The 27905-nt window shown below is 47.9% G+C and overlaps 1 protein-coding gene across 18 annotated transcripts in view; it reads left to right on the forward strand.

Annotated features, from left to right (window-relative positions):
• Positions 1–27905, forward strand: part of SLC39A11 (solute carrier family 39 member 11) — a 431349-nt gene that overhangs the window by 57576 nt on the left and 345868 nt on the right. For 4 of the 18 annotated variants that reach the window (XM_032617999.1, XM_032618007.1, XM_032617998.1 and 1 more), the window contains exon 1: positions 27259–27368. The exons of 12 other annotated variants lie outside the window; for them this stretch is intronic. The gene's annotated coding sequence lies outside the window, so the exon portion shown is untranslated. Of the gene's footprint in view, positions 1–27258; positions 27369–27905 lie in introns of those variants that run through there. 2 more of the 18 variants (XM_032618017.1, XM_032618019.1) reach the window with 2 other exon arrangements.

Below are 27905 nucleotides of genomic sequence, written 5' to 3' on the forward strand. Positions count from 1 at the left end.
CAGAATGGAAAAGAATATGAAAAAGAATTATATATACGTGTGTATAACTGAGTCACTTTGCTGTACAGCAGAAATTAACACAACATTGTAAATCAACTATACTTGAATAAAATTTTTAAAAAGTACTAGGAGCATCTTTTGTTCTGATGAAATGACTCTTGGTGGGCTCCTGGATGGCTCCTGGATGGGGGCTGGTCACCAGAAAGACCGAGCCATGATTGGAAGCGTAGAATTTTCAGCCCCCTTCTCCCCGTTTCTCCAGAGAGGGGAGAGGGTCTGGAAATAGAGTTAATAATTGATCATGCTGGACTTCCCTGCGCTTCCAGTGCTGGGGACGCGGGTTCGATCCCTGGTCGAGGAACTAGGATCCCACATGCCGTGCGGTGTGGCCAAAAAAAAAAAAAATGATCATGCCTACGTGAGGAAGTCTCCATAAAAATCCCGATAGTACATGGTTTGGGGAGCTTCCAGGTTGGCAAACACATCCACGTACTGGTAAGGGCCTCCCCTACTCCACGGGGAGAGAAGGTCCTGTGCTCAGGACCCTCTTGGACCTTTTGCCCTGTGTATCTTTTCATCTGGCTGATCATCTGTATCCTTTCTCACATCCTTTCATGAACTGGTAAACACAGGTGTTTCCCTGAGTTCTGTGAGCAGCTCTAACAAATTAAATGAACCCGAAGCAGGAGGTGGTCATGTAGCCAAGTCAGGCCGAAGCTGTGGGTAACCTGGGGACCCATTACTTGTGATCTGCGTCCGAAGTGGAGTGGGGAACAGCCTTGTGGGACCGAGCTCTTCACCTGCAGGATCTGATGTCATGTCTGGGTAGATAGGGTCCGAACTGAGTCCAGTTGTAGGACACCCAGCTGGGGTTGTGGAGATTTGCTTGGTGAGGGACCCACCCCCCATATTTGGTGACAGAAGTGTCTGTGAGAAGTGAAGTGTTCTGTGTGAGTGTAAGGGCGACACGCAGGAGGGAAAGACCGAGTTTTCCTATTGCACCGTCTTAACCATTTTTAAGCATACAGCTCAATATTTTTTACTATCTGCACATTGCTGTATACTAGCTCCCTGGAACCTTTTCGTCTTGCAAAACTGAAAACTCTATACCCATCAAACAACAACTTTTCTTCCCCTCAGCCCCTGGTAACCACCATTTTACTTTCTGTTCCAAGAGTCTCACTACTTGGGGTATTTCATGTGAATGGAATCACACACTTTTTGTCTTTTTGTGTCTGGCTTATTTCACTTAGCATCATGTCCTCAAGGGTCATCTGTGATGTAGCGTATGTCAGGATTTCCTTTGTTTTGAAGGCTGGATAATATTCCCTTGGTTGTATATCCTACATTTTCTTTATCCACTCATCTGTGGGTGGGCATTTAGGTTGCTTCTACCTCTAGGCTATTATGAATAAAGGTACAATGAATGTGGGAGTGCAAATATCTCTTCAATATCCTGTTTTTAATAATTTTGGATATATACCCAGAAGTGGGAGGGCTGGATCATGTGGTAGTTCTATTTTTAAGTTTTTGAGGCGCCTCCGTACTGTTTTCCATAGCAGCTGCACCATTTTACATTTCCACCAACATATTTATAGCTTTTTTTTTAAAGGAAAAAATGTAAACAGGATAGTCTATATAGTTTCATTCACTCATTCACTCAAAAATATTTATTGAATGCTTACCCATGTCCAGTCACTGGGTTACTGTGTTTTTTGTTTTGTTTTGTTTTTTTTTTTTTTGCGGTACACGGGCCTCTCACTGCTGTGGCCTCTCCCGTTGCAGAGCATAGGCTCCAGACGCGCAGGCTCAGCGGCCATGGCTCACGGGCCCAGCCGCTCCACGGCATGTGGGATCTTCCCGGACCGGGGCACGAACCCGTGTCCCCTGCATCGGCAGGCGGACTCTCATGGGTTACTGTACTGAACCAGGCAAATCCTTGCCCTCTTGGAGTTAGTCTTGTCGGGGAGACAGTTAATAACAAATAGACATATAATTCCGCTAGAGAAATAAGAGTTTAATTTAGCTACGTTTAGAAGGAAAAAAACTGACAGTGGGGTTTCCCAGATAGAAATGGAGGAAGTGGTTCTGGAAACCCCAATGTCACTTTTTTTTCTTTCTCCCAAACTAAATTAAAGTCTTCTCTTATTAACCCTTCCCTAGTTAGGTAAATACATCTGCAGAAAACCACCGCTGGAGCTTAACTATGGTGAACCTACATCTCATAGACTTTTAAAAATATTGGGGTGAAATTCATAAACCATATAATTATTTTAACTGAAAAATTCAGTGACATTTAATACATTCACAGTGTTGTACAACTGTCATCTCTCTGTAGTTACAAAATGTTTTCCTCACTCCTGCTTTCTGTTTCTATGGATTTACCTACTTTGCCTATTTCATATAAATGGAATCATACAATCTGTGGTCCTTTGTGTCTGGCTTCTACCACTGAGCATAATGTTTTTGAGCTTCATTCACATTGTAGTATGTATCAGTACTTCATTCCTTTTTATGGGCAAATAGTATTTCGTGGTAGAGATAGAACCCATTTTGTTTATCCATTCATTCGTTGCTGGATGTCGGGGATGCTTCTGCCTTTTGGCTACTGTGAATAGTGCTGCTATAAACATGGGTGCACAAGGATTGGTTTTGTTACTGAAAGTGGGGTCTGGCTGCTCACCACCCAAAAGCAAATAAAGAGGCAAGGTTGGTGGAAAGGAAAGTTTGCTTTATTTCGGACGCCGGCAACCGGGAGTGGGAGAGGGAGGGTGGACTCCTGTACAAAGGCCAACTCCCCCGCCCCCGCCACCCCCAATCAGTGGGCAAGAACTTTCATAGGCAGAAGGAGGGGCTACATGCAGAAACAGCCCAGTCGGCTCTGACAGTCATCTTGAAATTGGTCACGCGGTGGTCTGATCAGCGTCGTCTTGATTGTTTTGCTTCCATGTCCTGGCTATTGTAAATAGTGCTGCAGTGAACATTGGGGTGCATGTGTCTTTTTGAATTATGGTTTTCTCTGGGTATATGCCCAGTAGTGGGATTACTGGGTCATATGGTGGTTCTATTTTTAATTTTTTAAGGAACCTCCGTAGTAGCTGTATCAATTTACATTCCCACCAGCAGTGTAGGAGGGTTCCCTTTTCTCCACACCCTCTCCAGCATGAGCTTCTCGTATATTTTGGAGATTAATCCTTTGTCAGTTGCTTCCTTTGCAAATATTTTCTCCCATTCTGAGGACTGTCTTTTCATCTTGCTTATGGTTTCCTTTAATGTGCAAAAGCTTTTAAGTTTAATTAGGTCCCATTGTTTATTTTTGTTTTCATTTTCATTACTCTAGGAGGTAGGTCAAAAAAGATCTTGCTGCGATTTTTGTCAAAGAGTGTACTGACTATGTTTTCCTCTAAGCGTTTTGTAGTGTCTGGCCTTACATTTGGGCCTTCAGTCCATTTTGAGTTTATTTTTTTTTTACGGTGTTAGGGAGTATTCTAATCTCATTCTTTTACATGTAGCTGTCCAGTTTTCCCAGCACCACTTATAGAAGAGATTATCTTTTCTCCATTTTATATTCTTGCCTCCTTTGTCATAGATTAGGTGACCATAAGTGCATGGGTTTACCTCTGGGCTTTCTATCCTGTTCCATTGATCCGTATTCTGTTTTTGTGCTGGTACCATACTCTTTTGATTACTGTAGCTTTGTTTGAAGTACAGTTAGTCTTTAATTCCAGGGTCGGTTTGTTCCCATTTCTTTGAGGCCAGTTCTTGGAACTGTGGCAGCTTATGTCATGGCTACAGTCTGGTCATCATGTAGTTAACTTCCTCCACCTTGTGGGGCTTTCAGGATCTATACAACAGCTCACAGGATATGGCTCAGAATATTATCTGTAGCCCTTGAGGAAGAACTAAAGGTCCTTGACTTTGCTTAATGGCTAAACTGTTATTATTTGGTCTCGTTGGACTGTTTTCCTTTGTTACTGCATTTTCTCACTTCTCTGATTAAACTTATTGTTTGGCTAAAGTTTTTCCACAGATAAAAGGCAGGCTGAGGACGTGGTGGGGAAGGACCATGAGGTCCTGCTCTGTTTCAGTTTGAGTACCTGTTTTCAATGGTTTTGGATCACAGACGTTTGCCGCTTGGGGGTCACTCAGGGTTTCCATCCTGTTATGAGAAGCAGAGCAGTGATGTGACTTGCCCCGGTGAGCTGGTGCGAAATCTAGCGCGTGAACTGGGCTGGGACTTCCAGGCACTCTCTCCCTCACCTTCTGAATCTTGAAAAGCTCCTACCCTCCTCACACAGTCCCCAACCCCCATAAATCACCTTTAATCAGAGAGAAGAAGAATTTACACAGTCAGCCATCCTGGAATCCCAAAGCCCCTGCCTGCTCCGGGCTGCCTGGTTCCCATCTGTGGCCTCTGCAGCGTCCCCTGGCAGATGTGTCCTGAGGCTGTGACTTCTCTCTGTCCTTTCTAAAGGGGTTGGAGGTGAGGGTGTCCTTGGGTATGGGAGAGGTGGGATTGGACTTCACATCTGCTCCGTGGAAGTCCTTTTGGGATGTGGGCTTTGCTTGGGGGCAGTGATAGATGTTATGGGCCAGTAGACATGACCAGGGGATGTTGTAGGACCCCTTCCCCAGAGGAAAGGATACCCTCTCCCTTGATGGAGCCTCCTCAGTGGATCCCCCTAGTGGATCCCCCAGAGCAGGGAAGAGTATTTGTCCTGGGATTGATGTTCAGAAGATTTTAGGATTCTCTAATCAGGTGCGGAGGAGGCCACAGCCCTTGGTTCTGAGCGTCTCTTTTCAGCTGCTTCTATTTCGGGGTGAGTGATTCGTTAAACTCCAGGGGTCACCGTTTGGTGATTTCTGGACTGCCATCTTTGGTAGGGTTAAATATAAGCAAGAAAGAGGAAGATGGGACAGTGGGAGAGAAAGAATGGAGGAGACGCAGTTGAAGGAGAGAACATGCCCTGGTGGAGAGGGTCCTGCCTCTGTGGGCTCAGCATCCCAGTTGTATCCCATGGCTTTGACCTCGAGGGGCTGAATTCTCTCTAGCGTGTAAGCCTCTCCAGCACTTCCTGAAGAGCCCAGTGTTCGGTAGATGCTCAGTAATGAGTCCGTTAATGTAAATGAATGACGTCTTCCATTGAAATGAGACCAGCATGGGGCATGCAGAGCTCACCAACGTGCCACCCGACCCAGACCTTTGGGATGTTTTTCCCTGTAAGATGGTAAATCACTTATTGGGCATCCAAGTAACACAGTTACCCCTGCTCCAAACGGAATTAAAATGAAATGTCAACTGGTAGCTTGGTTTCCGTTCTGGAAATAATCATGTTTCCTGCCCAGGTCAGCCTGGCTTCAGGTCCTCAGAGGTCTGATTGACAAGGGTTGCGAGAACTCTGTATTCACTTATTAGTCTAATGAACAGGCTAGATGGTGGCTTCCCAGGGCAGAGCTGCTTTTATGGTCCCCTGTATTCCTGGGGCATAACTTATCACCAGGGAACATTCGCGTTATCCAATGTGTTCCTTTGAAGCATTTCATTCTTGTTGGTTGCTGCTTAAAGGTCATTTCCAAATAAACATGGAACGAAAGGTCACTGCACCCAGCAGAAAAATCATCAGGAAGCAGCTTTGGTTCTGTTCAGTTCCAATGCCAACCTCCTCACTGGCAGAGCCTGTTCTTGTTGTGTGTGGCTAATTGTGTTGCCGTTTACTTCTGGGCTCTAGATTTGGGGATGGGGGTTGGCAGTGGGGTGGCAACAGGTGCAAATCTTGATTTATGGAAGTGCAGGCCCACGTGTGGGTTTAGGGAATGGGGGTTAAGTCCTTTCCAGAGGTCACCAATGATACAAGTTCTGGCTGACATTACTGAACAACTATGCTCCTGGCCCAGGTGAGTTGGATGCCTAGAGACTTGTGGATGAAACTGTGAATTTGCTGAGAAGGATCTTAGAAGAACACAAGGAAGGGAGGTTATGGCAAAAGACAAGGGACGTTCACCTTAGTCTGTGTTTTCCAAATAGTAAAGAAAGACTTCAAACCAACGCTTGTTAATTTACTGCCAGTCCCGGGGTGTGTTCTTGGAACAGACTACTCTATAGGTGGTTTGTGTGCTACGGGGGAGAAGCTGCTTTGGTGTCATCCATCAGTTTTCTCCATTGGCTTAGTTGGCTAGTAGATGTGCTGTGGACATGGTACCATGGGATTTTAACAAGGCATTCACCAAGTGGGCCTGATGCTTGGGCAAGCTGGGTGGGCTTGAGAGCTGCCCACAGGGGCAACATCCCAGGTAGGTGTGTGGGTCCAGACAGAGGGGAGGGGATCTGCACATAAAGATGGGCTGCCAGGATCTACATGGATGGACCTAAAGATTATCATACTAAGCGCAGTAAGTCAGAAAGAGAAAGATAAATACCATATGATATCACTTACGTGTGGAATCTAAGATATGACACATACGACCTTATCTACGAAACAGAAACAGATTCACAGACTTAGAGAACAGACTTGTGGTTGCCAAGGGGGACGGATGGATTGGGAGTTTGGAGTTAGCAGATGCAAACTATTAGATATAGAATGGATAAACAACAAGGTCCTACTGTATAGCACAGGGAACTATATTCAATATCCTGTGATAAACCAGGATGGAAAAGAATATGAAAAAGAATGTGTGTATATGTGTATGTGTATATATATATATATATATATATATATATATATATATATATACACATACACACATATATGTATGTATGTATAACTAAATAACTTTGCTGTATAGCAGAGACTAATACAACATTGCAAATCAACTATACTTCAATTTTTAAAAAAAGATGGGCTGCCAGGATAAGAAAAAAGAGTGTAGTCAGGAAGATCAAGAGGATTAAGGAGAAAGACAAAAAAACAAAGAATAGTGGGACAACCAGAGGTGAAATGGTGGTTGGGAGAAGTGAGAGAAGGAGATGGCTCGTGTAGGATGTATGGAATTCCACAGACTAGCTTACATTTAAAGAGGGGGGCAAGGGTTCTGTGCTAAGTGCTGTACCTGTACCATTCCTGCCTCATGGCAGCTCTGAGTTCTCCCATTTTATAGATGGAGAAATCGAGACACCGTCAATAAAAGGTAGAGGCAGGGTGAAAACACTAGGGCTTGTGCCCTCAACCACTGAACCCCGTGTTCCTCTGGGGACACAGCGGGCACATTAACACATAGGAGGGCCCCAAACATTGGGGGAAGGTTATCAATGAAGTGCTGTTATTCCCTATCATATTTGGAAAAGAAAAAGAATTCCCACTCACTGATAATGCAAGTGGAATTTGGAGAGCTCTTTCAGAAGTGTCATTTGCTGACGTCTGTCAAGAGAAAACCTGCACACACCTGAGGGCCCAGCTTGCACTTCCAGGAATGGATCCTGGGGAAGTATCCTCATCCATACTTCAGGATAGAGTCACAAGAGTAATTACTAGTGCATTGTCGATACTCGCAAGAGATTAGAAGCATCCTAGAAGTCCTCCAGGAGGGGGCCAATCAGTTAAAGTACAGCTCATCTCCGCAGCGGAATCCCACACAGCGTGAACAAGAAGGAAAAGGTAATGTCATAGGGACCAGCTTGGGAGATGTCTATGGTAAGAAAAAGAAGTTGTGGAATTAGATATATAGATGTGTAAAATAAAAGAATGTGATTGTTCTGTACAATAATATAATAACTATGCAATATTGTAATAGTAATATAATAATTGGATAATTTTCATATAAATCAATTTATATTTATAAATTTGAATTATATAAGTAATGCATACAAATATATAGCATCATATAATTTAAATTATATGTATACACGTGTTTGTGTGTATATATGTATATAAACATAGATATGCGAATATACATACGTGGATATATGTGTATGCATGTATATAAACAAATGTACATACACGCACACCTATATACACATATACAAATATACACACGTGTACGTATGTACGTGTGTACATGCATATATAGCTGTGTGTATAGGTGTGTATATACACACATATACACATCTATATACACATGTACACATATACACACATGTATATGTGTACGTGTGTATAAGCATGTATATAGGTGTGTGAATACATACATATACACACCTATATACATATATACCCGGGTATATATGTATATAGGTGTATGTATACCTACATATATACCCATATATACACATGTACATATATATAGATACACACACACACATACACAGAAATATATGGGACGATTTTTTGGTCTTTTTTATTCTTTTTGGTATTTTCCAAATTGGAAAACAATGAGGGAAAACATGAGAGGAATCAACAACGCTGCATGGATGGAAGCTTTGTGCCACTAGCAGGGCAGGCAGGGCCGGGGGCTCTCTGAGAGGGTGTTTTTTCAGCTGTACCACACCCTGAGGGAACCAGTGTGGGTGGTGAGGGACCTGGGCCAGGTCATTGGGAGAACAGTCGGAAAAACCCATGTTTAGGTTGGAAGGGGGTAGAGTTGGGATGAACTGAATGCTGTCTTTAGGTCACAGGAAAGAGATGTAGGAGCCTCCAGAGGCCAAGCTGGACCTACTGGGTAGAAATTCTATGGGGAGAGATATAACGCCTTCACTAGGTTGGCGGTAGGGTCCCCGTCATAGGTGGGGTTCAAGAAGAGGCCACACGTCCACGTCTGGGGGATGTTGTAGGGGATGCTTGTCCTTTTGGGTGTGCCACGTCCCAACTCAGCAGATGACCGCTGATTTGGTTCAGTCGTTAACTTAGATAAGCCGAGGTGGTGGCTCTCCACTGTGTCTCTGCCCTGACACGCTGAAGGATTTGTGGCCCTCCCGCCCCCCCCCCGCCCCAGCGGTGTCCGCACGGCAGTTATCCTCAGTTACAGGACCTTGCCAGTCGAGATGTATCTCAGAAACTGTAATCATTAGTATGGGGGCATGCCCCCATCTCTTTATCTGTAAAGTGGGCATGGCATCAGTCACTAGCCTCATTAGTTGTTGGGAAGATCAGATGGGGGTTAAGTATTTAAAACGGTACCCTGGGCAAGTGAAGTGTTAGCTATTGTATGTAATTCAAACAAATTCCCAAGGTGATCCTGATATATCTCCCTGCCCTTTCCGCCCCTCTCCCCAGCCTGACCAGTTGAGAATCTTCAGTCTAAGCTAGAAGGAGGGCTTTGAACCAATGGAGTCACTGGTGAATTCAGCAGATTTATTTTTGAGCACCACGACCTGTGCAGGTTCATTTCCTTCTTTCTTTTTTTTTTGGCCGTGCCACGCGGCATGCGGGACCTTCCTCGACCAGGGATCAGACCTGTGCCCCTGAATCACTGGGAGTGCAGAGTCTTAATCACTGGACCGCCAGGGAAGTCTTTTTTTTTTTTTCAGGTTCATTTCTTTAGGGGCTTGTGATTCGAGGCTCAACACTGTTTTGGGACTTTCATTCTCGTAGGGAAGACACAGCCCACCAAACAGCGCAACGAACACCCGTCCCCTTAGCCACCCACCGACTGCCCGCAAGTGAAAACAAATAAATTGCATGTTGCAAGTTATTTAAGTTTTCGTATGCTGATCCCAAGATCTACACCCTTATCTGGGACCCTTTCGTTCAATGAACGTTGAACATCACCTCTAAGTATTTAAAGCCACTGTGTCATACGGTGCTCAACGCCGAGGCATCATTCCGTTTGGATGCCTCCTTAAGTCCACCTTTGCAGCTGAACTTTCTGATTCTCTGCCGCCCAAAGAAAAAGAGGGCCTGTCTCTCTCTCTCTGGGCTGGGCTTGCTTCCAGAGGCCAGGCCAGAGGGCTAAGCCCACTGCTGCTTCTTGTGTCATGTAAGCCACCAGGCTCCTATCATCCTGTTTCCCTCTAGGTTGTTTTTATCTGGCTGCAAAGCAATTCTTTTAGCCTCTAGTCAATTTCTGTCGGATTACAGAGGGACCTCAGAGCTCTGGCAGGCCCTGAGAGAGAAGTCAGGTTGAAAGGTCCAGGAGCTGCCGACTGGCAGCCTGTACGTCACCGAGGGCCGCCTCTCATGCTGATGTGCTCGCTGCCTTCTTTGGTTTCCCGACTTACTTGAGAACTCTGGGGTGCTAGGTCTTACAGGGGCCTTTGTTTCTGGGTTCACAGGCCCTCGCGGATACCCTAACTCAGTTCAGTTTCAAGGGTTGCAGCCGGCCTCTGCCAGCAGTGCACAGCTGTCATCCAGATGTCCAACTCATACTTTACTGTAGGTGCTCGGAGCATCCCAGGAAAGCCACAAGGATGCTGAGAGGATTGGGGCTGATGCGCAGTTCAGAGCAAGAGCCTAGCGGAGGGAAATAAGGCTGAGAAAAGGTCCATTTATCATCTTTTTTTTTGCGGTACGCGGGCCTCTCACTGTCGTGGCCCCTCCCGTGCTCCGGACGCGCAGGCTCAGCGGCCATGGCTCACGGGCCCAGCCGCTCCGCGGCATGTGGGATCTTCCCGGACCCGGGCACGAACCCGCATCCCCTGCATCGACAGGCGGACTCTCAACCGCTGCGCCACCAGGGAAGCCCCCATTTATCATCTTTGAGTGTAGGACACATCCTTGCATAGAAGATGGTGACTAGCTGTGGTCTAGCCTTGCTGAAGAAACGGATTAAACTGTATCACAAGAGATTTCAGTTAGACCAAGCAACATTAGCTAAGAGAACATGCATTCTACTGAATCTAAGACTCTGTCAACTCGAGGAGGCGCTGTTACTTTGTGAACCACCGAGAAAGAAAAAGAAGATACTGCCCCAAACTATAAGACTTGCTTATAGTTAGACATTTTAAGTTTTACTTATTAAAAGAACTCATTTATGCTTCATTTTCTATCATTACATACACATAAAGGAAAATATACATATACACAGATATGTTATGAATAAAGGCAATATAATTAAAATTAACTGGAAGAAGAATCATTTTGTGACACTTCTTTATATTTGATTTCTCAAGTCAAGAGTATTTAGGTAGTGCTTTTTTCTCTCATACAGTTTAGTCCTCGTTTAGAGTGTTGCTGATGTAGCATTTCTTTCTTTCTTTTTTAAAAAAAATTTATTTATTTTGCTTCTTTATTTTTGGCTGCGTTGGGTCTTTGTTGTTGCGCGCAGGTTTCTCTAGTTGGGGCGAACGGCAGCTACTCTTTATTGGGGTGAGCAGGCTTCTCACTGCGATGGCTTCTCTCGTTGCGGAGCACGGGCTCTAGGTGCGCGGGCTTCAGTAGTTGTGGCACATGGGCTCAGTAGCTGTGGCTCGCGGGCTCTAGAGCGCAGGCTCAGTAGTTGTGGTGCACGGGCTTAGTTGCTTCGTGGCATGTGGGATTTTCCCGGACCAGGGCTCGAACGCGTGTCCCTTGCATTGGCAGGCAGATTCTTAACCACTGTGCCACCAGGGAAGCCGTGATGTAGCATTTCTTAAAAGAATCCATAAAACAAATAAAAGCCATTGGTGCTAATCTCTTGATTTAAGCCAACTTTATAGATTTAAGCCAAAAATCTAGAGGAGTGCTTCTTCAGCTTAGGCATCATCAGAATATCCTGAAAGGCTTGTGGAAACACAGGTTGCTCGACCCCATTCTCAGGGCTTGTGATTCAGTACGTCTGGGGTGGAGCGTGAGAATTTGCATGTCTTTTTTTGTTTGTTTGTTTGTTGCGGTACGTGGGCCTCTCACTGTCATGGTCTCTCCCGTTGCGGAGCATAGGCTCCAGACGCGCAGGCTCAGCGGCCATGGCTCACGGGCCCAGCCGCTCTGCGGCATGTGGGATCCTCCCGGACCGGGGCACGAACCCGCGTCCCCTGCATCGGCAGGCAGACTCCCAACCACTGCGCCACCAGGGAAGCCCCAGGGGCCACATTTTAAGTGTGGATGTAGGACTGGCCCCCTCTGCTTCCTTCAGGAATGTCACTCCCTACCTCCTCACCCGTGCTCCGTGACCGTCTATCTCCCAGGGGCCAGAAGGGTCCCCCTCTGCTCCCTCCCAACTTCCAAGGCCCTACTGAGAATCTCATGCCTGTGCTTCCAGTGTTGGAGCCTGATCAGGCTGTGATGGCTGCTTCCCACCTGCCACCTGGCTGATGGCAAGTGTAACGTTGCGAGATGAATCAGATTTCCGAGATGCCAAATTGAGGGCGGGGTGGTGGTTCATGCATCTTCAGATGAACAAAATAGAGTCGTTCCTTCTCTCCGTTCCTTGAGCAAGGGTGAGGCTCAGGCTGGCCTGGAGGTAGAGGTGGGAGCTTCTCCCCTGTCCCCAAATTTTCTGGGGCCACTCAGACAGTAGACAGCACTGCCAAAAGTAGGGGATGGAGCTGCCAGTGCCCAGGGCTTTATGCCTTGTTACTAGGGCTGAGGACTCAGCCAGATGGTTGACTATGGTGATTCTAACAGAAACTACCCAGTCTTTTTTTTTTTTTTTAAACAGCGCTGTTAGAAATCCTCTGATATCATTCAGCATGGCACTCTACTAAGAAGGCAGAAAGGCCTTCCTTGTCTCTGTGGTTAAACACTAATAAAGAGCAGCTGTAAGTGGAGGGGCAGGCGGCCTGAGCCAAGGGCAGTGGGGCCGCTCGTCTTCATTAGTGTCACCGCAGACAGCGTCGCCGTGGACATGGGCTGGGCCTTAGGTCACCCAGCTGGTTTTCTCCCGGAGCCTGCAGGGATCAGCCTGGCCTAGTTTTCGGGACTTGAACGAACTCCCCGGCAGGCAGAGCGCCCTAATCTGTCCTCTCAGTTCTCGTTGCCCTAATCTTTTCTTTGTCTGAGATGGTGGTACTCAACTGCGGGCTGTTTGGCCCCTTAGGAGACATTACTCGTTGTCACAGCTGGGACGGGCTGCTACTGGCATCCCGTGTGCAGAGGCCAGGGATGCTGCTAGACATCCTCCCGTGAACGGGGCAGCACCCCGCTTGCCCCAGCAAGAGACGACCCGGCACAGAATGTAAATAGTGCTGCGGCTGAGAAATGCTGCCCTAATAAACCAAGCGACCACTCGGTCTGAAACGTTGTTCTGGCCTGTTGCAGGCTCTTTCTCGAAATCTGGAGAAGAGATGGAAGAGAGGAAATAAGACCACTCTTTTTTTTTTTTTTTTTTTTTTTTTTAGCAGATGTTGGGGTAGGAGTTTATTAATTAATTAATTTATTTTTGCTGTGTTGGGTCTTCGTTTCTGTGTGAGGGCTTTCTCCAGTTGCGGCAAGCGGGGGCCACTCTTCGTCGCGGTGTGCGGGCCTCTCACTGTCGCGGCCTCTCTTGTTGCGGAGCACAGGCTCCAGACGCGCAGGCTCAGTAGTTGTGGCTCACGGGCCCAGTTGCTCCGCGGCATGTGGGATCCTCCCAGACCAGGGCTCGAACCCGTATCCCCTGCATTAGCAGGCAGATTCTCAACCACTGCGCCACCAGGGAAGCCCCTAAGATGACTCTTGAGGCGGGATCCCCCGTGGCCTTCCTGCAGCGGGATGCTGTCATTGCTAATAAAAAGCTGTAATTCACTCAGCACTTTGGGATGGTTTCCCCTGATGTTGAAATGAGAAAAGACATAGCACATGCGCAGACGCACGGGCCACTTAAGGAACGAATTTTATCCCTGAACCTCCTGCCCCTCGGGGTTGAACGGTGGGTGCCATAATTCCAGTGCCTCTGTCCGGGACGGAGTCTCCAGTCTGCTTACGTGTAGGTTCTGATTCGTCACGTCGGGGCAGGGCCTGAGATTCTGCATCTCTACCGGGCTCACCCCTGCCCCAGGGGCTGCTAGGTGGAGCCCTTGCTGCAAGATCATAGGTCACTCGTTGGGTAGCAAGGTACTAACCTGACCTTCGAGATTCCTAAACCTGTGGACGGACTGGAGTTATGGCGCCCACCATTCAATCTGGGTAATGGAAAATTCTAGCAAAGCTCTGTGCACGAATAAGTCAACTTCCCTTCACGTGAGTGATGTGATGTGGAGAGATATACTCATCCTGGTGTGCCCAGAACTGTTCCAATTAAAACCCGAAGTTCTGCTTCCAAGGAACCCATCAGTCCTTTGAAACCTGGATGGTTGGTCACCCTATGAGCCCCGCTATAACCCCAGGAAAGGCAAGGTTGGAATTTTCAAATTTCCTTTAATAAGGAAGGCTCTGAGTCCCGTGCTGTGGGGACTCAAGGAAAGCCTTTTATTTAGTTGTTTTAGCTTCTCTTCTGTTCTGGAAATAGCAGCAGGTATGATGTCAGGAAACGCCACCGCCTAACGTCGGGGCACATTTTGCGTCTCCAGGAAGATTGCGTTTCTCTCCCTGCGAGTTGTATTGTTCTCTGAACACCCTGCCTTTTCTTCCTCCCATCCTTGTTACCCACTGCTTCCAGATTCTTCCCCACCTCCTCCTCGGAGCAGGCCACTCCACTGCTCTAAAACTTTCAGCATTTCCTGACTGATACAGTTGTCAAGGGTTTTGCCCTCAAGGAAATAAGTTTTGTGGTGGGTAGAAAAAAGTGTGAGAGGTTACCAAACTCTTAAGTAGCTTATATTCCTAATGGTTGACGAATATATGACTCTTTTTTCTTTTTTCCTCTTTTTTGGCTGTGCTGCACAGCTTGCTGGATCTTAGTTCCCTGACCAGGGATTGAACCCGGGCCCTGGCATTGAAAACACCGAGTCCTAACCACTGGACCACCAGGGTATTCCTGTATGATTCACTTTTTTAAAAAAGGTCCAAGGTTTTATATAATTAAGGGTTACCATGCTAGATGGAATGTAGGGTCCATGTTGATGTGACTTTGCAGATGATTTAGGTTGGAATCAGTAAGCATGCTGTCTAAACCCTCCCTGCTATGGCTTGGCTAGTTTCTGTGTAGTTTTCCAAACATTTCGCCTAATTTCTGTCTCTGGGTCTTTGGGTCTCCCATCAAGAATGCCTTCTCCTTTCCTCTCGGTCTACCCCACGACATCCTTCACTGTTCTATAGGTTCCCACCCTCACTATTCCAACCCTTAATGATCTCTGGTCTAAAACTTTTAGCATTTAATCGGTGTGGCACTGGTTTCCAGCTGAGCAGTAACTGCAGTCTTGCCCAATGAGGTTCAAAGATGGGGAAACATCTTCAAGAGAAGAGAATGAATAAGCATTTACGGAGAAGAGACCATCTTAGGGTGAGCTCCTCCCCCAAGTCCGCTGCCAGCCTTGTCACCTCAAGTCTCACCGGCGTCCTGGAACAGCAGCTGCACTCAACTTCTCTGATGAATTTGGCATTTAGAGGTCTTGGTGAGATCACGCTCTAGAAGTCTTGCCTGGGAGTGTGCGCTGTAAAAATTAAGAGTCTTTAAAAAAATGCAGGTCACCACTCGTTTATTTGACAAGTATTTATGAAGTGTCTTCTCTGTTCACCCAAGGGATGGCACACATTCACTATCATTCTCTTTAGGGTTGAAAACCTCATGGGTAGCCATGTTAGAACAGCAATGGACAAGGGTTGGGAGCTACTCGCATAGTTAATTGTTTGGTGTGGATTTATTTGTTGTTTTCCTGGCTTCTCAAAGCCAAGGACTATGTGTTTCATTTATTCCCCACCCCCTGCAGCCATGATTCACAGCCTGGGGTTCCTGAACTTGAAGGGACTGCCTAGTACGGTGTTTATCCATTATTAATACTTCCCAAAGCCGAACGAGGCAAAGTCAACTTCAGATCCAATCTCTTCTGCTTTTGGTTGGAGTGAAGGCCTCTCAGTTCTGTGGCCCTGGTATCTCATGTTGATTTGAAGCTCTGATTGGTAGTTACCTCAGTGTATCTTTGATGAATTAAAAAGCGAGGAAAGGGACGAATTCTTGCTCTAACATCATTCGTTTGACTAAACGCTTTCAAATTATTTTTTGGAGGGGAGTGCAGTTGGAGACGGAATAACAGGTGGCTTAGAGAGCACAGAGGTGGTTACATACTAGATCATCCATGCTTGTTGCAATGAACCCAGAGTAGATTTTGGTATTAAAATGGACTAGAGAGTGCTTCCCTGCTATGGCTGTGGAAGCTTCTGGAAGATCTCAGGATAGCCCTCTCCACTCCAGAAGCAGGCACCTCCGGAGACATTCTGAAGTCCAGCTGTCACGAGGCCCCCCTGAAGGCAGCTGGGTAGGTGTCAGGGGCCCCGTGTGAAGGCCCGAACTCTGTGCTTTTCTGGGTTTTGGGATGGAGGAGAAGAGGAGGCTTAGGTGTGAGCGCTGTGCCCTGAGCGCATGGTCTCCTGGGAGTATCTAGGGGGCCTTTGAGATGGTCAGAGGCAGGGCCTCCGGCGGGCGGTGGGAGCCCCCACGTCTGCGGGCACCCCAGGGCTCACGTGTTCTGTCCGAGCCAAGGCCCCACCAGCCATCTGTCTGTGAGCTGCAAGACAGGAAACGTGACCTGCATCGTGACAGCCCTGCCTGGTGGTGACAGGCAGTCCCAGGGGCTCTGGGAGGAGCATGTGCGTGGGAGGGTGTGTGGCAGCGGGGGGGAACCGCCTCTGGTTCTTGTCATGGGCAGACGACCTCATCCTGCAGCTGGCCTGTTGGAGAGCTAATGAGGTGAAGAAAATCCATGGGAAATGACCGATTAAAACAAATCGTGGACATTTTCAAGGGAACCTGGCTTTCCGAAGCATCCAGGTGGTTTTGGATATAAGCACAGAGTCTACGTTATTGACTGGGAGTCTTGTGCATAGAATTAGGAGAGTCTACATTGGGTTTCACTACTGACCTTAAGTCATGTTATTTAAGCTCAGTGAGCCTTGTTTTCTGGATTCATCTCCTTTTATACCTGCTTGAAATGTGTTTAAATTATAAAAAGAGGGGACTTCCCTGGTGGCGCAGTGGTTAAGAATCCACCTCCCAATGCAGGGGACACGGGTTCGAGCCCTGGTCCGGGAAGATCCCACATAACGCGGAGCAGCTAAGCCCGTGTGCCACAACTACTCAGCCTGTGCTCTAGAGCCCATGAGCCACAACTACTGAGCCCACGAGCCACAACTACTGAGGCTTGCGTGCCTAGAGCCCGTGCTCTGCAACAAGAGAAGCCACCGCAGTGAGAAGCCCGCGCACCTGAAGGAAGAATAGCCCCCGCTCAACGCAACTAGAGGAAGCCCACGCGCAGCAACAAAGACCCAACCGCAGCCAAAATAAATAAATAAATTAGAAAAAGAAATTATAAAAAGAACGTAATGTTGTAGAAAGGGGGAAAAACGCTACACTCTCATCACCCAAGTACTTTAATTTGTATGAATTTTAGTTTTCTGTTATTTTTTGCCATTGTAATAACAAATGGTGTATATTTTTGTATATTGCTTCTTTCACAAAGCACCATATCATGTATTATTTCCTCTGCTGCTACAGTGTTTATCGTTTTGACTAACTGCCTAAAAGTCTACTGCCTTTATGTTCTGTAATGTATTGAACTCTCCTTCTTTTGTTGAGCACTAGAGTGATCAGTATCTTTTCTCCTCCCTATATTTTAAATCATTTTATTAAGCGACTTCCTGGGAAATCACACTGATGGATCAACCCCATTAGTGGAAACAGAGGGTCCAGGCCAGTTTGCATGGCTCCATCATTCCGTTTAATTAGACAAATGATTTTTTTTTCTGAGTGCCTCTTATGTGTAAGGTTTTCTGTCTGTATTGTTATCTGTAGCCGGTCCCGGCTGATGTTTCCAGAATATGTGGCAGGACTGTAAAACCTCACCAATTACAACAACTTTGGGTAAAAGGCTAGGGTGAGTCTGTGTGAAGTCTCAGTGAAATAGTATTTTTAAATAGTTGTAGAAGTCTGTCTCACCATGAAAATAACTATAGTATACGTACCTCTTGCTTGCAGGATCGTTTAAGACGGGGATTGGGAATGTCAGTTGTTTGTTAGTGGGTCCTCCTGGAAAGTACTCGAAACATTTTTATGACATTTGGTATTCTTTCTTTCTTTCTTTTTGGCTGCGTTGAGTCTTCGTTGCTGCGTGTGGGTTTTCTCTAGTTGCGGCAAGCAAGGGCTACTCTTCATTGCCGTGTGTGGGCTTCTCATTGCAGTGGCTTCTCTTGTGGTGGAGCATGGGTTCTAGGCGTGTGGGCTTCAGTAGTTGTGGCTCACAGGATCAGTAGTTGTGGCACATGGGCTTAGTTGCTCTGCAGCATGTGGGATCTTCCCGGACCAGGGCTTGAACCCGTGTCCCCTGCATTGGCAGGTGGATTCTCAACCACTGCGCCACCAGGGAAGCCCGAGCTTTGGTATTCTGACCCATTTCCCTGTAGTCTTGCTTACAGTAATCATTTTCATGGTTGAGCCAGAAAGCTAGGACTCTGATCCGACAGCCCGGGAGGATTAGGGACTCACAAATGTGTGAGACATGGGAGAAATGGGGCTGGTGGGAGGTGTGGGTTCCAGCTCTGCGTCCAGGGTTCCATCTGTGAAGCGAGGGGATGGGGCCAGAGGCTCTTGGAGGTTCTTCCTGGCGCTAAATTTTATGGTGTGGCCTACAGTGACCTTCAGCCCTGTGTTAGTTTCCCAGGGCTGCTGTAACAAAATACCACAGACCGTGACTGAAACGACAGAAATTTACTGTCTCACAGTTCCGGAGGCCAGCAGCCCCCAGTCAAGGTGTCAGCAGGCTTGGTCCCTCCTGAGGGCCGTGGGAAAGGGTCTGGCCAGGCTCTCTCCCAGGTGTGCGGATGGCTGCCTTCTCCCCGTGTCTCTTCATATTGTCTTTCCTCGGTGTGTGTCTCTGTGTCCACATTTCCTTTTTATAGGGACAGCAGCTCTATTGGGTTAGAGCCCATCCTAATGATTTCACCTTAACCGGATTACCTCCGAGAAGACTCTGTCTACGAATAAGGTCACATTCTGAGGAACTGGGGGTTAGGACTCTAACGTGTGAATTTGGGGGTGCACAGTTCACCCATGAGAAGTCCAAGAATGGAAACCGAATTAGGAAACCTCCCTGTTAGGTTGAGATAGTTCGCGTGAGCACAGAGAGGTGATTTTTGTCCCTCCCTCCCTCCCTCCATCCTTCCCTTCCTCCTTTGCTTCCTGCCTTCCTGCTGGTCCCATTCCCTGGGGATGATGGTGACAGTAGGAAACAATCATCCCTTCCGGGTAGGTTCACCTGGCCCTACTTTGTCCCTATCACCAACCGTCTGCAAACTACAGCAAATCCATGTGAAATGAGTTCTGTTTCTGCTCCCACTCGGAGAGAGAAATAAAGCTTCTTGGAATCCAGCCTCCCTCCCCATTCCCTGGGGCCTCTTAAGATCTCTGTAGCTCCCTAAACGACTCCTGCTTTTGGAGATCTCAACCCATATCGCCCTAAGCATATTAAAATGCTCCCACATTCCACATTAAGTACTCCCCCCCCATAAAATAATCAGAAAGATTTTTTTATAATTTTGCTTTTGAGATGATTTGTCTCGAAGCTTATTTAATTTATGACTGGTTGTGATTTCTTGGCCACCATTGTGCCTACTTAGGAATTCTCTTGAAGGGAGAAACACTAAGACTCAGATTGTTTTCCAAATGTAATTAAATTTTTATGAATACAAAGTCAACAATTAACAAGGTTTTATAGACATTGCGTTAAACACTTGTTAATTTAAATTTCTACCGTTTGTTTTTTGGGAACCAAAACCCAATATGCTTTTTTTCAGTTCGTAACCTTTTTTTTTTTTTTTCGGTACGCGGGCCTCTCACTGTCGTGGCCTCTCCCGTTGCGGAGCACAGGCTCCGGACGTGCAGGCTCAGCGGCCACGGCTCATGGGCCCAGCCGCTCCGCGGCATGTGGGATCTTCCCAGACCAGGGCACGAACCTGTGTCCCCTGCATCGGCAGGTGGACTCCCAACCACTGCGCCACCAGGGAAGCCCAGTTCGTAACCATTTCACAGGCCCGTGGAAAACTTGGAGACCCCAGATACTGGTCCACTGGTTTCTGGTTGCTGAGATGCTCCTGCTTATTTTCTTTCCTAATCTCTCCTTCCCAGTAGGAATTGGAATATCTCCTTCCCAGATCACAGGCTCCCTCTGTGGGGTGTCCAGCCCCTATTTCCCATCTCCTGGGGTGTCTACGGCTTCCCTCCCTGGGCTGGCTTTGATGACTTTGGCCTCTAGTTGTGGTCTTGTCTGTACTTTCCCTGCATCTTCAACACCCTAGTTCTCAATCTCTCTGTGGACTTTTTTGCTGAATAACCAACCCTGGCCTGACTCCACCCACCCACCCCCACCGCCGTCCCCAAAGGCTCCATGCCTGGGTTAAAGCTCTGCTGTCACTGTCCTGAGATTCCTAATAATTTTATCTCTGAACTTGTGTTTTATAAGCAAAGTTTGATGGGACCATGGAGTCTGCAGTGAGCAGATGCAGAGAAAAGGAAAGGGTTTTATATTTTAGTACTTTTAATGGCCTTTCCCCCCACTGCCTTTTGATTAAGGGGCCTCCCATTTTCATTTTGCACCAGGCCCCCAAAATTATGTAGTTGGTCCTACCGAGTGGACTAAGGATGAGGGTCCTGGTGGTTCATAGTTCCACCGGGGAAAGGTGTCAGTGAAATGAGATGCTTCCAGGCAAGAGAAGTGTATTCGTTTCCTACGGTTGCTGTAACAAATCATCACAAACTTAGTGGCTTCAGACAACAAAAATCATTACTGTTGTGGATGTGGGAAGGGCTAACATCAAAGTGCAAGGCCACCTGTTCCTTCCGGAGCTTCTAAGGGGTCCTTGCCTTTTCCAGTTTCTAGAGGCTGCCCGCATTCCTTGGCTTGTGGCTGCTCTGCTCTGACCTCTGCCTTCTCTCACTCTGACGTGCTGCCTCCCTCTCTTCCTTTGTAAGGACCTTTGTCATTACAGGGTCCCACCCGGGAAATCTGGCATAATCTTCCTATCTCAAGATCCTCAGTCACGTCAGCAAAGACCCTTTTGCCGGTCAAGTAACACACCCAGGTTTCAGGGGTTAGAATGTGAACATCTTGGCGTGGGCATGGGCAGGGGCACTGCTCTGCCTGCCGAAGAAAGCTGTTTTCCAGCTTCAAATCTCCCAACACTTCAGATCTTCAAATCTTCCACCTGGGGCACATCAGGTTTTGTGGGTTCTGAAGTTCATGCCATTTTAAGGTGCCCCTTGAAGAAAAAAATGAGAAATTTTGGTATTAAAGTGAATATTCCTTTAGAATAAAAAAAAAAAAAATCCATCTTAGACTGGGTTCCTTTTCTTCCGAGGCCTCTTCGGCAAGTATCAGCAATGCTGATGCTGGCGTGTCCCCTGGTGTCCTCGCCACCTGGGACACTCTGCTCCTAGCAGCCCCCTTGCAGGTGAGGGCCCCAAGCTTGGCTGTGTGGGACAGTTGCCTCTCTATCCACCAAAAGAAGGAGGTTTTCTCCTGCTGAGTTTTCCTCACTGGCTGGGGAGATTGCCCAGCAGTGGAAGGCATGGGTGTTTCTTTCCTGGAGAATAAGAAAAGGGAAGAAGCAGCTGAATAATACCATATAACAGCTTTCATCATAAGCCTTAATTTATAACACACTCAAGGCAATGCCTGCGGCGTCTGCACTGGCAGCATCGTGAGGGCACAGGTTGTCTCTGTCCTTTGCTGATGTGTATCCAGTGCCTCAAACATGCCTGTCACATAGTAGGTGTTCAGCAAACGTTTGCTGAGTGAGTGAGTGAACCAACAGGCTATTCGTGTGATCCACAGGGCTCTAAAGGAACAGGCTTGAAGTAGAATTTACTTGTTCAGTGATTCCCCTTAATAAAACCGAGCAAAGTGGACTCCATAGAATTACTTATGAGATGCCAGGAGAGTTGTTTGAAGCCAATGTGGAAAAGATGGAAAGTGGATTTATGCCAATGATCATCTCAGAGACAGGGTTGATTTTTCATATTTAATCAGTGGTGGTTTTTACCTAGTAATTCCATATCTTTTTTTTTTTTTTTGCGGTACGTGAGCGTCTCACTGTTGTGGCCTCTCCCGTCGCGGAGCACAGGCTCTGGACGCACAGGCTCAGCGGCCATGGCTCACGGGCCCAGCCGCTCCACGGCATGTGGGATCTTCCCGGACCGGGACACGAACCCACGTCCCCTGCATCGGCAGGCGGACTCTCAACCACTGCGCCACCAGGGAAGCCCGTAATTCCATATCTTAATTAAGCTGGTGGTTGAGCTTACTGCAAACTTCTCTCCCGATAATAGGTTCATATAAAGTCAGTAGAACCTGCACTTTTCTTTTTTTTCTTTTTTTGGGGGGGGTGGTTTGAAATATTACTGTCTTTTAAAATTTTATTTATTTATTTTTAATTGAAGAATAGTAGATTTACAGTGTTGTTAGTTTCAGGTGTATAGCAAAGTGATTCAGTTATACATATATCTAATAAATCCATCCTTTTTCAGATTCTTTTCCATTATAGGTTATTACAAGATATTGAGTAGAGTTCCCTGTGCTACACAGTAGGCCCTTGTTGGTTATCTAGTTTATGGATAGCCGTGTGTATATGTTAATCCCAAACTCCTCATTTATCCCTCCCCTCTGCTTTCCCCTTTGGTAACCAAAAGGTTGTTTTCTATGCCTGTGAGTCTATTTCTGTTTTGTAAATAAGTTCACTTTTTAGATTCCACATGTAAGTGACATCATATGGTATTTGTCTTTCTCTGTCTTACTGCACTCAGTGTGATCATCTCTAGGTCCATCCACGTTGCCGCAAATGGCATTGTTTCATTCTTTTTTATGGCTGAGTAATATTCCATTGTATATGTACCACATCTTCTTTATCCATTCATCTGTCCATGGACATTTAGAGAACCTGTACTTCCAAACCCTCCCTCCAACCTAGCTGGTGCAGGTTCAGAATTAATCAGTTGGACAAAGGTGAGAAGGGCCATGCTTGCTGCGTCCGTTTCCCCCTCAAGCCCTCGAGGGCAGCTCTTCCCTGTACGAGGCTCAGAAAACTGGCATCAAGTCACTGTTGGCTCCTTTGGATGGTGCTTAGATAAAAGGCAGGTCAGAATCTCCCCTTCCTCAGTTTATCAGTTACATTGGAGAGCAAATCTTAAGGGCAGTTAGACCTGTTCCACCTGCCAGAGCCGTTCCAGGCATTTCCATTTAGGAAGCCCTGTGATGTCATAGCATCCTGACGTCAGAACCTTAAATAATCAAAACCCAGGAGGGTCGAGGGAATTGAGCACCTAGGAGGTTTGATTGTAGGTGTATCTTTGCAGTGATTGGAATATAAAGATTGGCTGGACAGTTGGTTCTCTTCTTTCTTGCCTTTTAGGGTGAATCAAATGCTAACTAGTGCTTTGACGAGGCTGGATGCTTCTTGAAGGGTGTGTTACATTTTAAAGAGTGAGTTTTGTCATCACTTCATACTAAGAAGAGTTATTTTATGGGATTACACCAGGGCTTCTCAATCTTGGCACTATTGACATTTTGGGTCAGATGATTCTTTGTTGTGTAGGCTGTGAGTAGTGATGGATGTTTAGCAGCGTCCCTGGCCTCTACCCACTAGTTTACTCCAGAGGCAAGGAGGAGCTCTCAGAGGCTTTGCAGTAGTAGACTGACGTGGTTGGACTTCTGTCTTTAAAAAATCACTTTGGCTACTGTTTGGAGGACAGACTGGGGGCGGGGGGCGGGGCGGGGATGCACAGTGGGAATCAGGGCAGGACGATGAGTCAGAGCTGTTATTTTGGGCAAAGTGGATGAATTCTGGATATATGGGTGGGGCATACTTAGAAAATCTCCTAGAAGAACAAAACCCCCCCCCCCCCCCCACATTTCAATAGCACTTCTTTGAACTGCCTATTACTTTCACTTCTTTAATCCCTTCAGCATATCAGCGCCAGTTCAGCTGGGTTTATCATCCACACTTGGAAGGAACCGGCTCCCCAGGCTCAGAGGCTTATCTTGGTCCTCGTGATGTGTCAGTGGTCAGACTTCAGGAAAGGGAAAGAAGTGAGAGGCCAGAGAGGCTGGACCAGGTCACGCTATCTGTGTGTAGCTGATCTCCATGTGCCAGGGCCCAGCAGAGCCAACAGAGGCCCATGACATATCCACTGGATAAATGCATTAGTGAATAAACGAAGGAAGGAGTGAGGGTCGAGGGATAATGATCCTTCAGCCTGCCGTGATGGGTGCCCTGCTGGATGGTAGGAGCTTTGTTCCAGTTCCAGTCACCTGTAGAGAGAGCACAGGGTGATTACTCCCAGACCCAGGATGGCGAGACTGCGGCTGAGAGGGGTTGGGGAATTTGTCCAAGGAAACTCACGTGCCAAGCTGGGCTTCTTCCTGGGCTGTCAGATTCCAAAGCCTTTGCTTAATTGCTGCAGTACCTCCTAAAAGAAACAAGATTTCAGAGAGGAAAGGAGGGAGGGATGGTGGGAGGGGAGGGAAAGCGGGGGTGGGGGGGGCAGAGAGACAGAGAGAGAGAAGAAGGAGGAGAAGGGAGGAGGAAGGGGTGGGGAGGAGGAGAGAATAAGAGAAGCAACAGTGAAGACATTGAGGACTCACTGGGCTGGACCACCTGTGTCCATCTCCCGTCCCTTCTCCATCTCCCCCAACACTTCCTGTGAAGCTGTCTCCCTCCACCCCCTGCCCCGCCCCGCCCCGCCCCACCCCGCCCCATGCTCCAGTGGGAGGTGCTTGCTGCCGGCAGGTTGCTTAACCAGATCAAGCTACAGCAATTCCTCTGGAAAGGGCCACCATCCCACTGCCCTGCGGATACCTTGCTGACTGTCAAGTTCGTTCTACGGCCTTTGGACGTTTGGGAGGCAGCCCTCTCTGCCTGCACGGCACCCGCCACCTTTTATTCATTTTATTATATTTTAAATTTTATTTATTTATTTATTTTTATAAATTTATTTTATTTATTTTTGTGTGCGTTGGGTCTTTGTTGCTGCGCGCGGGCTTTCTGTAGCTGCCGTGAGCGGGAGCTACTCTTGGTTGCGGTGCGCAGGCTTCTCATTGCGGTGGCTTCTCTTGTTGCGGAGCACGGGCTCTAGGTGCACAGGCTTCAGTAGTTGTGGCTCATGGGCTCTAGGCGCGCAGGCTCAGCAGTTGTGGCACACGGGCTTAGTTGCTCCGCGGCATGTGGGGTCTTCCCGGACCAGGGCTCGAACCCTTGTCCCCAGCATTGGCAGGCAGATTCTTAACCACTGCGCTGCCAGGGAAGTCCCCCACCACCTTTTAATGAGCCCCTGCTAATTAGTTTGTTCTTACACACTCATCTCTTCTCTCCTACCCCAGCTTATGGAGGCTGCACGGCACAGTTTGCTTTGGAGGGAGAGAATGGGAATGGGCTGGGGATGGGCTGGAGGTAAGAGCCAGTGTACTTAGCTTTAAGGAAACATTTTCTTTTGGGCAACACTTGGGCACTTCTTACCATCAGTGAGTGCAAGAAAGACAGAGGCAATTTGTATGTTTGGGTTGGTGTGTGTGTGTGTGTGTGTGTGTGTGTGTGTGTAAGGGGTTCAGTGGGAAAGATGGGAAATGGCAGGATTTGTCTCCTGGGGGTTGGCCACCCTGCTTTAGGGCACTGGCATGGCTCAAGGGAAGAGAGACGTTTTGCTGATCAGGGTGTCCCGTCCCATCCTGTGAGTCCTGAATGTCTGAGGCAGGAAGAACACCATCTCTCGCGTCAGCTGGGCTTGGTTTTCCATACCTCCCTGTCAACTTGGGCTCAATACAGAGCTTTCCTGAGCCTCAGTTTTCTTATCTGTGAAATGGGGTGTCTTAGTCCCTTTCGTGCTGCTGTAACTAAATGCCACAGACTGGGTAGCTTATATACAACAGAAATTTATTGCTCACAGTTCTGGAAGCTGGAAGTCTGGGATGAGGGTGTCAGCGTGGTTGGGTGAGGGCCTTATCTGGCTTACAGACTTCTTGTGTATCCTCACATGGCAGATGGGGCAAGGGAGCTCTCTGGAGCCTGTTTTATAAGGATAACAATGCCATTCACGAGGGCTCCACTCATGAAATTCATATGCCGAAGCCCTAACCCCCAATGGGACTGCATTTGGAGATAGAGCTTTTAGGAGGTAATGAAGGTTAAATGAAGCCATAAGGGTGGGCTTCTCATCTGATAGGATTGGAAGCGTTATAAGAAGAGAGAGAGAGAGAGAGATCCCTCTCTCTTCCTTCCTGTGTGTGCACCAAGAAAAGGCCATGTGAGGACACAGTGAGAGGCAGCCATCTGCAAACCAGGAAGAGACCCTCACCAGGCTCTGAATCTGCACCTTGATCTTGGACTGACCTTGGACTTGCAGCCTCCAGAAGTGTGAGAAAACAGGTGTCTATTGTTTAAGCCACCCAGTCTGTGGTATTTTCTTACGGTAGCACTAGCTGACTAAGACAGCTGACCTGGCTCTCTCCCTGGTCTGGGAATCTCCTGAAGGCAGAAACCAGCTACTGTCACCACGCCGTCTTCCCTTCCTGGCCCAGTGCATGGATCTGGTGCAGTCATCAGTGCCCACAACTATGGACAAAAGTGGTCTGCTCCTATTGGATCCTCTGGTCTGTGGCCACTGTGATTACGGGCAGTGTTTCTGGTTACCCTCTGGTAGGGTCATCAGATAAAATACAGGACACCCGTTACATTTGAATTTCGGATAAGCAACAAATATGAAATATGTTTTTAGCATAAGTATGTCCCCAATACTGCCCAGGATATACTTACACTAAAAAACTATTTGTTGTTTATCTAAAATTCAAACTTAACTGGGCATCCTGTCTTTATTTTTGACTAAATCTAGCTATCTTACCCTACAGTCTTTTTGTAGAAGGCCTGGAGAGCAAAGCAGCAGTTCTCAAAGAGGGGTCCCAGGGGACCAGAGCAAAAGCAACAACCAGTTCAGAACAGAAAACCTCGGGCCCCACCCAGGCTTCCAGAACCAGAAGCTCTGAGGGTGCCAGCATTCTGTGTTTTGACATCTCTCTGGGTGGTTCCACCGGACGCTATAGTTTGAGGGCCATTGACCTAGAGAAGGATGCTGATGGTGGGAGATTCCATTCCCCACCCTCTCCAAACGCTTCCTGCTCTGTTGCTCACCCAGGGCGTTGGACTCAACTGCCAAAGTGTAGCAACATAAACGGTATCAAGGACGTTGCGAAAGGTGTCCTTTCCTTGGGCGTCTGGGGCTTCTTGGAAGATTGCAGAGGGTTCTGCAGGGCTGTTCCACCCGCCCCGATCTGCTCCCGAGCCCGCAGAGGCTGTGAACCAGAGAATTTCTTCTCCCGGCCGGATCTGCCAGTCGCAGCAGCGGGGGCGGGGCCTCAAGGCCGGGGGACACGTGTGCCGGGAGGGAAGCAGGAAGTGACCGCGGAGTGTAGCCGGGGAGCCAGCGGCTGCGGGGCTGATGGAAGTGGAGTGGGGGCTTGAGAGGGCACCGAAGTGAGTCGGCTTTTCTCTCCTTCGGCGCCTTCGGTGGGGCTGGAGGCCCGCGGGCTGGGGCCAGCGCGACCAGAGCGTGGGACTCGGAAGGGCAGCCCCATGCAGTTTGGAGGGGGGTGTCCCTGGGAGAGGAGGGGGTCGGAGGAGAAGCGGGGCGGCCTTGGCAGGTGGCAGAGGAGGGCGAGGGGTGCCCGGAGCCCCACCTCGGCCCCTCTCCAGGGCGAGCCGGAGGCTGTTGGCCTGCCCTCCTTTGACAGTGGTTCCCCAAGATCTCCTTTTCATTTAGTGCTTCTCGGTGGGCATGTGTGGGGGGCCCGGGAGCCCTGGGAACGGCCGTGGCTACAAGTCCAGCTGCTCCGAAGCCCCTCCTTCTGGTTCTGGGGGTCAGCGGGACCCCTTGAATTTGGCTGGGAATCCGGTTAAGTTGCAGCAGGCCCGACAGGGTGATTTCTAATCAACCCCCAGGTCGGCCGGTCCTCGGACCACACTTTGAGTAGCCAGGTGTTAGAGAACATTCTCCGCAGTCACGTCAGCCCA

Source organism: Phocoena sinus, chromosome 20, assembly GCF_008692025.1.
Source record: "Phocoena sinus isolate mPhoSin1 chromosome 20, mPhoSin1.pri, whole genome shotgun sequence".
Taxonomy (NCBI): domain Eukaryota; kingdom Metazoa; phylum Chordata; class Mammalia; order Artiodactyla; family Phocoenidae; genus Phocoena; species Phocoena sinus.